Genomic DNA, 13343 nt, shown 5'->3' on the forward strand with positions numbered 1-13343 from the left:
CCCTTCGAAATCCCTTATCTTCATATCCCTGCCAATACCAATAAAAATAAAATAAAAGAAAATAACCATCAGGGAGTAAATCAAATAAAACCACCGCAACCTTCCTCCACGAACCATAAATGTGCAATGAGTACTTTTTGATTGCTGCAATCCTACCATAGACAATTTTCATTATTATTTTCTGAAAGTTTTATTTTTTTTTTGTATTTTTTAAAGACACCACCACCTAACGTTTCCCTTAGATAGAAATACGAGCACGAGTACGTTTGAGGTTAAAGGAGGGGTTGGTTGAAAATCCTTGGCAACAATTTAAGTTATCAGAAACATTCGGAAACATTTTCTTTCGGAGTTCCTTACTCAACACACCAAATAGGGGATGATTGAATACAGAGTGTGGTAAGTATTTTCTTCAAAATTCCCCTTTTTCTACAGAAAAGGTTTTTCCTTCGTAGAACAGAGAGCGAAAACTCAAAAAGGGTATTTCGCCGCATCAAGTTCATCATCGCACTGTGTTAACGTTACGGGAAGGTTTTTCATATTTTCACCTCTTTCGGTTTGTCTGATGTCGATGTGCTGTGGTGGCTCTGGTTCTGGCTCTGGTTCTGGCTCTAGCTCTGTGCTGTGTGTATGTTGTTCTTTTTTGTTATTGTTTTGAAACACCCCCTCAATTCGCCACATTGCGAGTAGATAGAAAAAATGTCGACATTGTCGGGGTTATTTTTTCCTATCAGTGTTTAGTTGAAAACAGACTTTCCGGCATAATCGACGCGTTTTCCCGACCCACTGTATCTTATAGACTTACGGGGTGTTCAAAATTTAAAAACGAAGAAGAAGAAGATTTTTTCCTGAAACTTTTCTCTCGATCAAAAATCATATCGACAAATTTTAAAAATTAAAAATAAAACATATTAAAATTTTGATTTTCAAAATCATCAAATAACGGATTAGGTGAAATTGTGCATACCCAGGATTTCAATACAAAAATCAGCTGTTTTGATCGAAAGTTTAAATACTTAAGAAAAATAAAAATAGGATTAATTCACATGTGGAATAAATAAATTCGATAAAAAAAAGAAAAACAACAAATCCCCTGAATCCATTAAAACCTTGCCTAAACCAGCCACAAATTGTGTGTATATGCGCCCCCTCGCCCCCCTTAAATAGGATTAAGCTTAAATATAACCTTATTGAGTGGTTCTGCGGTGCATCTCACAGTGCTGTCCTCTGTTGCTCCAAGTAATAGCCAGAGGCACAGATCCTGTTCTACATTTTGTGTTCGAGGTTCGTGGCTAAAAACCTTTATTCCAACGTAACGCCTGCCGCGTCGTCGTTCGGTGTCCCGTTTTTTTTTTGGTCCGTAAATTTTTGTTCTGCTTTGGTCCTTGTTCGGTTCCTATACTTTTCGCTTATCGCTTTTACAGTGTTTTGTGTGAATTCTGGTTCTGGGATGCTCTCTCATTGAATATGCGCCACCTAATGGATTTCTGTTTATCTATCAAGGACTCAAGATGATTTCAATATTATGATGATGGGGATTTCTGTGGTCTTGCAGCATTAAGTGCGCCATAGTGAATACTGATAAGAGTGTGAATCTTTTTTTCCGTATACCACGGGAATTGCTTTTAACAGAGCAAAGGTGTTTTTTGAAAAAAAAAAGGATACAAATCGCAATTCGGTTGACTTCAGATTTAAAACGTTTTTTTTTTTCACGTGAATTTCGAATTTTGGTGTTGTTGTATTCCCTTCAACAATATATACACACTCTCAAGTCTGGAGCTTAAGTGTTAACTTGATATTTTTACAACAGTTTTTGTGTGTGGGTTGTTTTTCTTTTCGAGTGTCCTTTCGATTGATTGCACTTAAATGCAGTATAGGCCAACATAGGTACAACAAAATAAAAAAACGAGGTTAATCCCAAAGTGTATCTTTACAATATTGTCTTATAGAAAAGCAAAGAGGAGCAAGAAAAAGAGTGTGAATACAAAATAGATAAATAATTGGTACTACATAAAGTTTGGATTATGCAAAAAGTAAAAAAGTCGGTGCAGTGAATTTTGTTTGTGTTTTATACGAACGAAGGTAGATTTTATTTACCTGCCTGCCTGCCTACATCAAGGATTAAGGATTACCTTAGAAGACAAAGAACAACTAAAACTACACTACCGATTGAGTTTTACCTACTTTTTTATTGTTGTTGTTGATATTTTATATCGACAGCAAAAGTAGAACACTCTTGTAGTTGAAGTGTTTCTTTTAAAAGGTAAGTTAATAAATTGTAATTAATTTGAGTTTTATTTTTGGTCTTGTGTTTTAGATTTTACATAAAAGGCGTAGGTACATATATCGAGCAATGGAAATGTTTTAGAAAATTTTCTTCTGCAAAAAGAAAAAGGGGTGAGGGTTATTCAAATAAAAGGTCATAGGTTCACATTAACATAGACGATTTCTTATAAGGACCTATCGCAATTGGTATACTTTTTGTGTAGGAACTTAAGTTTCTGTTTTTCTGGTTGTAGTTCCATTTTGAACTTTAACAAAGTTTGGTCATGTCAGAGAGATGTCTTAAACAGTGATGTTAGGCATGTTAACAAGAAGTAATATCTAGAGATGTCTAAGGTATGGGTAGGGTATACCTATCATGTTTCCTTCTTCTATCTATCTATAGCTTTACCTTTCACTATAATTTATGTTTTCGACTTATTCTTGACTTTGATGTTTTGATTTGAATATTTATTGAAGTGAAGTACAAAGAAGGAATTTTAATTAAGTCCAAGGCTTATATAAGTTGGTTCTGGCTTGGTTTGGCATAGGTATCCAGAAACAGATACACAGAAGGCAGGAAGCTTCGGTGGTGGTGCAAAATGTATCAGAGTAAATGTTTCTGAGATTGAGATATTTTTTTTTTTTCGTTGAAATGAATTTCTATTAAAATAAAATTAATTCGGAACTCGAAATCAGATGGTTTGGTTTTTGGTATTTTCTTTATTTTTCTGGTGAAAATGAAAGGTTACATAGAGAATACATTATAATTATGTAGGTGGTAAAAGTAAGTAAAGTTTTAAGGATATTTTTAGAGTAACTGAAGGTTAGACATAGCAATTTATTTTAATGCATTCGGACGTGGAAAACTTTCTGAAATTAACTCATATTTGTTATATTTTTGATTGTTTTAGTAGAAGAGAAATTTATTTTGTTTATAGACCTAAATTATTCATTCTGAATTTTAAATAGCTTTGATGGTTAAAACAAAGAAATTCTATGTACCTTCTTCTATTTGTAGCTTAAGCAATTTTATTTAAATGTCAGGTTATAGGAACCTCCCATTTGTTCGAACTTCAGGGTAGTCGTTGTATTAAAAATAAATTATATTTAAAGTATAGGTAACGACTTAATGGTTCAAATTAAAAAAAAAAATTAGGTGGTTTGTAAGTTAGATTCCAAGTAGATATTTTTAATATTACATAACTAAAATGTTAAAAAAATAACAACAAAAATCGAACAATTCAACTCGCTAATATTAAATGAGGTTTTTAAATTTGTTTTTAAGATTTCGGAGTAAATAAAAAGTTTGCATTTTGTTAGAAAAATACCAAACCTCTTAGCATCACACCAATCTGTTTTAATTATTTTTATTGAGAAACAACTTTTTATTTATTTAAAAGCTTGCGCTTTTTTAATTTATTAATTTTTAAATTTATAGATTTTTTTCTATAAATTGGATAAGTTTATAGGATTTTTAAGAACTTATTTAAATTCTCAACATTGAAAAACTGTTCTAAATTCAAATAAAACATTAATAAAGAAAAAGATTGTGGATTTGTTTTTTTTTTTCGTCTGTGCAACCCCTAATTTATTATTATTTAAAAACACTTAAATGCAATACAAAAATGCATGAGGTTAAAAGTGCCTTGAATTGCCGTCCTACCGATATCGTTTTGGTTTCGTTACATTTTTGTACGCTACTTCTTCAACATTAAACTAAAAAGAAACTCATATTTTCAGATCTTAAAAATTAGAAAACAACTTATTTCTGTTATTTGTACTGTTTTAAAGAATTTATTTCAAAAGAAATCTTTTTCAAATTTGAAGCAACAAGACAAATACAAAAAATAATTTTGATTTCATTAGTTTTGAATTTGAACCAGAACAGGAGTTAGTAAATCCAGTTTTACATTTTTTAACTTGGTTTAAAGTTATCAAGATTCTTAATTGAATTTAAAAATAAAATGATTTTTTGTCCACCACAAATACAAATATATGAACTTTTTATTATTACTCGTAAACTGCGGTATTTGTTAAGACGTTATTTTTGAGGCTGACAAAAATGACGGATGTGTAAATTATTAAAGACTTTATAATATTATATCTGTGAAAGGCCAATACACATAATGAAAGTGTTGTTTATATCAATGAGAGTAAAAATAGTTAAAACAAAATTTGAGATGCGACCCATACTGTTAGTTGCCATCAGTGCCGATTATTCTAAAAACTCTTAAACAATATTAATAACAAAATTTTGTGTAAGATACAAGGCATTGAATTCTGTTTAATTCTTGTTGTTATAACTTATAAACCGTTTCTTATCAGTTGTTTGTTGGTTTTCTTGATTATCGTCTTTTTTAAGAAAAAGTTGTCACTTGAACTTTTCTAAAATATCAACTTAAAGTTAACAACAATATTTTACATATGAAAGAATAAGTTATTTTTTAAATAACCGTTTTTGTTCCAGATATTTGTAATCCAAAACCAAGTTTTATCAGTTTTAGATATAAATAGCGGTTCGATTTGTTAAAGTTTTTTTCTCAAGTAAACAACAAAATTTTGCATAGGATGAAACTTTAATCTATTCTCAAAATATTTGAATCGAGACTAGATTTTACCAATTTTTTCGTTTTACAAAAAAATGTAATGTTGGAAATTTCTACAAATTTCAGATTATATTGAAAACAAAAAGAAAAATTAGTTTGAAAGCAATATCTTTAATTGTTACCAAGATATTCGAGTCAAAAATCAATGTTTACCAAATTTTAGAAGTGTTTTTGTTTTGTAAAGGAAAAAAAGTACATCGGTTTTTCCAATATCGTTTTGTTTCAGTTTTTTTTTGTTTTAAAAATAAATCCGTTAATTGAATTATTTTGAAGTCGCTAGCGTTATGGGTTTGAGAGATATTTTATGTCAACTAATTTTGTCACTATTTCAACTTCAAATAGGATGTTTTTGTAATCGGTTTGAATTGTCGAATTAAAAATTTCTTGACGTTTCAAATTCAATAAAATCTAAATAAAAGTTTTTTAAAAAGTGTATACGTGTGTTCGTGAAGCTTTGTTCGTTGTCTATACCTCAAGAACCAGTGGTGCTTTTTGGTGTGTTTTGCTATTATTTTTACATTGTTCATTTAACAATTAGTAATTTTTTTTTATTAATAAAAGAATAAAAGATGTAAACATAAAGCTAAATAAATTGCAATACAAAAATATGTTTTATTTTGTACAATGCGTTCGCCAAAATACTTAACAGATACATTTTTGGGTTCGAATCTTTTAGTAATTTATAAAATCTTTTCTGTAATTAAGGGCGGCAATGCAATATTGGACAAGAAGTTTCCAGTTGCTTCCATTTAAGATACTTATAGAGTCTGATTTGCTTATTATTGACTTTTTAAAGTATACAAATCTTATTTCTTTTAGAATAGGGCACACTGATAAAAATTTATAAGAGTTTTCTTGTTCTTGAAAATTACAGAGAGAGCAAGTCAAGAAGCTCTCCAGTAATGCGACAAATGACAGAAATTTCAAATAAGTTAATTTTGTCTGTAAAATAATTGAGCTCATTCAAATTATAATTGAGCTTTGGATAAGGAGATCTACGTGAGGAGCCTTTTGCTTCCTCAATAAGATCTAGTCTTATTTTGCCATCTAGCTTTTCGAGAATACAATTGGTCTTTTCTCTCATACTCCCATCCTTCATCTCGCAAGCATTCACCGAAATACCGCTCAATATAAAGAGCCGTTGCAGTTTTTCAACCCCATCATACTGTTGATATCCCCATACCTGACATCCATATGCCATTATAGTTCTCAGAGCCGCATCAAACATTCTTAATTTGACACCATTTGCAACATTTGAGTTCCTAAACAAGTTTTGCCAGATTGAGTTTATAGATAGCCTATTTATCATGAGCTGAAGACTTTTTGGGGAGTCTGCAAACAAAACATCATCAGCATATAGGAGACATTTTATAACAAATCCTACAATTTTAAAACCGTTTGGCAAAGAGTCAACTATGTCGTTGATAAAAAAGCAAACAACAGGCGGGATAAAAGACAACCTTGACGTACTCAACTTTTGGTTTCAAACCATTCTGATATATGTTCACCCATACAGCTGATGTTGTGTTCTCGTAAAGTTTTCTTAGTACTTTAGAAACAGAAAAGTATAATCCCAGTAGATTTAATTTATAAAACAATGCTTCTCGATCAATGCTATCGAAAGCAGCTTTGAAATCAAGAAATATTGAATACAGCTTTTTCCCATTTTCTACGTAATAATCTACGATATTTTCGATGGAGAAAATGTGATCCGTTGTCGAATAACCTGCTCTGAAACCTGCTTGAAATTCTTTCAACAATTTGTTTTCATTAACCCAAAACTCAAGCCTTTTAACCGTGTGCAATATATTTAAATAGGTCCTTGTCAATTTTTCCAAAAAATCTTTTGGAGCATTTTTGAAAAATTCATAAGGAACTCTATCATACCCTGGGGCTTTGCTATTCTTAGCTTTTTGTAAAACACTGTTAATTTCTTCTTAGGTGATATCCCCATCTAAAGATGCAACGATTATGAAATTTTCAGCGAATTGTATTGGTTCTTCAATCTCTAATGGATTGAGTAGATTTTTAAAATAATTTGCCAATATATGAGCATCCAAATTGTTACTAATTTTGAATTTTTTTCCCATTCAGTTCCTTCACTACTTTACAAAGTTCAGAAGAATCATTGTCATTATTTAAATTTTTCGCTATTCCTAAAGAGTATTCATTTTCCTTTATTTGGCAGAGTTTTTATATTCTTTATTTGCCTGAACATAAGCCTCACGGAAAAAACTTCCGTTTCTCATTCTTACTAGTTTTCACAGTTTGAAGGATTTAGCTCTGGCTCTTCTTTTTTCAAACCACTTTTGTTTGAATTTAGCTACGTCTCTCCTTTCTGCAAAGGAGATCGATTTTTGTATAGCTTGGATAAAAGAAAGGATCTTAAACGAATAACAAAAACAACATCCGTAGTATGAATATTACCGATAAAAGTTAAAGTAGAATCTTACTACCGATGGGTTTTTGACATTTATACGAGTCTCGAATTGATCTTATGTGCTATCGTTCTGAAATGTTGGTACGATTAATATTACATTTGTATCTCAGTGGCTGTGTTCGTTGAGTTGTTTATTGCATTTGGAATCATGTGTTTTCCATTGGGGACAGACATCAATCTGTTACTGTTGATATTATTTAGTTTTGTTAATGAAAATGTCTCAGTTTAGTTTAAATACTCGTAAATCTTTTTGGTGTTTCCACCGAATAAGAAGATTTAAAAATGATTAAGTTTGACAGTACATTCTAAAATGCCAATGGTGATTCGATGTGTCTTATGAAGTGAAAGTGAAATAGTTTGATTCGTGAAGAATTGAATAGTTCAGCATCATATACAAATATGTTACCTACTCCATGTGCATTTTTTTTTTATTTGATCAAAACAAAACTATATTTTTTGTAAACAAACATGCAAATAAACAGACCATAATGGATCTAAAAGGGCAACTCATCCACACAGGTTTTTCTTCAACAAATTTGACTCCACTCCTATCGCTGACCCAAATTGAATCGAATCAAGCTCATTGCAACTCGATTGAAGCTTCAAGTTCACTTCAACACCACATGTTAATGTAGTAGTCTACGAACAAACCCCCTCCTTGAAGAAATTGTTAAAAGAAACATTTTTTTTATAGAATCTCAATTTTCGGATGTTTTCTTAATATTTCTTCTTGAAAATTATTCATTTTATTAATTTTGGTTATTTATTTTGCTGATAATTGCATTATTATGTAGGTGAATAATATATTAATGTTCATTGTCAATTTTCGTACATATCTCCAAATAACTGGCAATGTTTGGCGAAATTACCCTGACAGAAATATCAGAGCACCACCAAAACAGCTTTCGATTACCGCGTAAATCTTGCATTGTTCGATTAAAGGCTTCTATTGATTTATTCCATAAAATAATTGACGTTAATCGCTGAACATTTGCCATAGCAGAATTTCTTGAAATATTGCAAGTTGAAGTTTCAATCAACAGTACATTCAATGGCAATTTTAATGCAGAGTGTGCGGTCCGACCACCTTCTAATAATGTAGCAGCAATTCTTGAAGATTCAAGTGCAAATTCAATTTTCTGTTCCGATCGAATAGTCGCTAAAATCAATTTTACACATTTTCAAATTTTTAACTTCCCATAGGAAGTTATTGTAATGGGTCCGATTTGTCAAATTGAAAATTTTGACATTTCTCGACGTTTCAAGGTCCCTAGAGTCGAAATAAAAGATTTTTAGAAAGATGTCTGTGCGTGCGTGTGTACGTACGTTTGTACGTCCGTACGTCCGTACGTCCGTACGTTCGCGACGTTTTTTTCGTTGTCCATAGCTCAAGAACCAGAAGAGATATCGACTTCAAATAAATTTTGTTATACAGATAATAAGGCAGAAAGATGCAGAAAGGGCTCTCAAGAAAATTGAGTGGGTGGTTTTTTTACTATAGCAGTTTGAAAAAATGGTGAAAATTTTGGTTAACCCTAAATATCTTACGAACCAAAAACGCTAGAGACTTGAATTAAATTTTATATAATAGAATAAAACGTGATACCAAACAAGTTTATTTTTTGAAAAAAATCAATATAACGGTTTTTTTTAAATCAATAAAACTGAAAAAAAAAATTTGTCACCCCCAAAATTTTACGACTGAAATATGATTTTATCTCTAAAACAATTTTGAGCAACGAAGAATAATGTTTTTGACATCTGATAAAATTTTGAGAAAAATCTAATTGACAGTTTTTTTATAAAAAATAAAAATCTAAAAAAAAACATTACTCAAAGTTCGTAAAAATTGAATATCGATTCAAATATCTTTTCAAAAACTTGAAATTAAGGCTTCAATTTTATTTTATCTTATAAGAAATATTGTTTTCAACATTTTGAAAAATTTTGAGAAAAATCGAATTGACAGTTTTTTTTACAAAAAATAAAAACCTAAACAAAAAATTTATAAAAGTTGGTAAAAATTGATTTTCGACTCAAATATCTTTTCAAAACTTTGAGATATTGGCTTTAATTTACTTTTATCTTTCAAAAAATTTTGTTGTCAACATACAATTAAAGTTTGAAAGAAATCGAATTGACAGTTTTTTTACAAAAAATAAAAACCTAAAAAAAAAATTTATAAAAGTTGGTAAAAATTGATTTTCGACTCAAATATCTCTTCAAAAATTTTAAATATTGGCTTCAAACTAATTTTATCTTATAAGAAATATTGTTCTCAACATTTGGTAAAATTTTTAAAAAATTCGAATTGACAGTTTTTTTTACAAAAAATAAAACTCTAAAAAAAAACAATACCTACTAAAACTTGGTAAAAATTTACTTTCGGCTCAAATAGCTTTTCAAAAATTAAAAATATTAGCTTCAAACTTATTTTACTTCAAAGAAAATATTGTTTTCAATATTCAGTAATTTTTATATAAAAATCGAACAGTCTGTTTTTTCATAAAAAATAAAATCTATAAAAAATAGTACTCAAATTTGGAAACAATTGATACGAGTACATATAGACAAACTTTTAAGCAAGACAAATCGACAGACGGGATGGGAAGTTATCAGTGTGGGTCGCATCCCAGCCTCTTTTTTTTTTAATTTTCTCTACGTACAAACCTTCTCTGGACTTCCACGAATAATGCAAGACCAAAATTAACCAAAACTGTTAAGGCATTGTTGAGTTAAAGCATTACAACGAAAAGTGGCATTGATTTGTATATATATAGATAGATATGAAGACTTACTCCTGAACAACTTTTCCAAACCGTGCAAATCAATTACCAAAATTATGCTTCGGTTCGATTGACGGATCAATTATCTCACGTCATGGGTTTGTGGATGGAGTGGTCTACAAGATTGTGTGTGTACTACCGCTGGACTGTTTCAGATAAGCCCCCGGTTGACGTCTTGAAAGAAAAAACACACGGGCTCAATTGGTGCAAATAGTGTTCAAAAATTGGGTCTCTCGGCTTGATTTTATTGCAGCCAGCTGCTGTGGTCATTTACCCAAAATTATTTCTGAAACTTAATAACAAAGCCTTATCTTTATAATTAGGATGAATTCTTAGTTATAACATTAAATTATATTCATTTTATTACTCCTTGAAAATCAAACGTCTAAAAAAACACATTTCACATATTTTAATTTTTTAAATTTAAGTAATTTTGTCAAAAAAAAAGATGCTGAGCCTTTATTTAAAAAAAATGTATTCGTTGCTAAAACATTTCTTAAAGAGGTGAGATATTTAATAATTCTATTAATTTTGAATAACAATTTGTTTAGTTTTGAAAAATTATTTTTCAAGACTCTAGTTTATGACAAAATATTTATTCATTAGTTGACATTTTTAAATAAAGTACATAGAAAAAATCATCTTTGAGTTTTTAAGTTAAGGGAAAGTTTAAAAATCAGCTAAAAGTTGTGTTTGATTAATTTGAAGAACAAATTTTAAAAAAGAAGTAAAACAAAGTTATAGTATATTTTTAAATTTTGCCATAAGTTAATTCCTTTGAATTTGTTTTCTTTAATATTTTGTGCTCTATCCCTGTCTTCCTTTAAAGGTTCAATAACCTTACATTATTTTTATCTATTAACAACACAAAATACACACAAACACCCAACAATGTTGTAGATGATAAAGAGTCCTTTACCTTTTTATGCCATCAAACTAAAATTTGTAACACAATAACTTCGTATGTCGTCGTTGTTGTTGTCGGTAGGATAGCAGGTCCTTATTATATTAATGCTCAAATTTTCAACATCTTTGTCAGTTTTCTGCACAATTTCCAATATATTCTCAATCTACCTCTGAGTTATGTCATTTTAAGTTTTCTTTTTTATAGGAATAAGGACCACAACAAAAATATCAAACATTTTCAACATGTAAATCATACAAGGACCGTCTTTACTCGTATTATTTATATGATGGCTCTCTTAACTGACCTTTTTCTACCTTTTTAAGCTTAAAGATTAACATTATCATGGAAACAACAAAAACATACAAACAAAATATTAAATAGGAAGGTTTCTATACGAGACGTTAAAGAACATCAAGAGTGTATATGTAAACCTTTGTACTTAGGATATCTTGACAACATTTGCTGCGTAAGTTTAAGGATTTTATATAAAATAGTAAGGACTTTATTATGCAAAACGAAATAAAAGTTATTTGTAAAAATTAGAATTTGTCCCATGAATAAGAAGACTCTAGCATAGATTTAAAGATTGGTTAAGGAAGGTAGGGTACTTAAATTCTCATCAAAATAGAAGAGACATTAATTTTAAGCTTGTTTCCCTTGTCAATTGCTCCCAAAAAAAAAGACTTCAAAGTACATACTCTCACCCTGAGTCTGTAGCTTCATTCAATCGAAGAAGTTGTAAAAAGGCGTTCCCTATATACCTAACCATCATCATCATCATCAGGGAATGTCTTGAAGGAAAACATCTCGGGGTTAAAATTCAGGTAAAATTTGTTTCAACCTATTTGTCTCGGTCTTCCTTTAAACGTTAGTACTTTTAGTAAGTTAGGCATGATTTGGATTACACTCCACGTGTACTTTATATTTAAATAACCATTATCCTTGTACCTCACACCTCAACATAATACCTAGACCTACCATTTCCTAGTTAGCATTTTCAATAAATACCATGATAATGGCGGTGGCATGCGTTGCGTTGGAGGCTTAAAACAACCTTCATTGAACAATGTTTATACCAGCAAAAGCTGTATAAACGCTTTGCATTAAATATAATTATAGTATAATAATTATTACAAAACACAATGCGGAACATTCTCTGTCTCTTTTAGTTTGGAATTATTTGCCTGGCAAATCCTCCCCTCAATGAAACAACACGCATCCTTGTATATTTACATAAAACTAAGCCCCACAAGTGCGTTATACATATATAATAGTTTCATAGTTATATCCTGTAGAATTAAGTACCTAGGTCTTAAGATAATAAATTATATTCGGTTTCAGTGGTTAAATTAGGTTTACTGATACGAGAGATGTATGTGTATATGTATTTATTTAAATTAAGGGTTAATTCTTATCATCTACATCCTGATTGCCATCATAGCTAGAAGCATAGATAAATAGGTAGGCTTTTAAGATATTTTAAACGTGTACGGTACGTGTACGTTATATAATAACCTATAAAGGATTTAAGTTTGAGATAATTGTGATGATCAGTTCCATATTGCTTATTCTAAGAATTAAAGATTATCAAACAGGTTTACAGGGAGTGTGCATATTTTTGTGTTATAATAAACTTAAAAGCAGAGTTTATTAATTTTGAGATCAAAATTTTGTGAATGAGTAATATTATAATGATATACATTTTGATTCTTGCTCCTTAACATTAAAATTGATACTTTTTAAGGCGCGGTAAACATGATGTTAAAGTTTTTTGTTTTTACAGATTAGTTTGTAGGATACAAATATGGATTATAGACTTTGTTAGGTCCTTAACTTAGATCAAAGTAAAAATTTTTTTGAAAGTACGAAACGCTTATTGTGATTTTTATTTGGAACAAAAGGAGTCAACACATTTTCTTTTGAAAAACTTAGAATATATTTAGCAATATCCAACTTTTATTCCGAAATTTGTGTACGTCAAAATATCAACAACTTATTCTTGATTCAAAATAAAATCTTAGCTTTAACTGAAAACTATCTAAAAAGAGGATATTTCTCAAAGTTGTTTATATATAAATTTGTCTGTGCTTTTTAATAAAGTAAATATAAAATATATGTGATTTTTATAATATTGCTTTGGTACACATTCCAGCTAGCTGTAGATCTGAAATTCTCACTTGTCTTAAGGTGCGATTTATTAGCCACCAATTGTTTTTAGTTACTCTTAATTTGGGTTAAAACCGGAATTTGTATGTGAATCTTTACCTAGTGATGATATTAATTTCATATTTATTAAAATCACAACAAAATTGTATTGGGATCTGTATACAGACCTAACAAAA

General features: G+C 29.9%; 1 protein-coding gene across 1 annotated transcript in view; it reads left to right on the forward strand.

Moving 5' to 3' along the window:
* Positions 1-731: 731 nt before the first annotated feature.
* The window catches only part of LOC129954017 (neurotrimin), a 480552-nt gene continuing 467940 nt past the window's right edge, over positions 732-13343 (forward strand). The window contains exon 1 of the mRNA XM_056067610.1: positions 732-2260. The gene's annotated coding sequence lies outside the window, so the exon portion shown is untranslated. The remainder of the gene's footprint in view (positions 2261-13343) is intronic.

Source organism: Eupeodes corollae, chromosome 1, assembly GCF_945859685.1.
Source record: "Eupeodes corollae chromosome 1, idEupCoro1.1, whole genome shotgun sequence".
NCBI classification, from domain to species: Eukaryota; Metazoa; Arthropoda; class Insecta; order Diptera; family Syrphidae; genus Eupeodes; species Eupeodes corollae.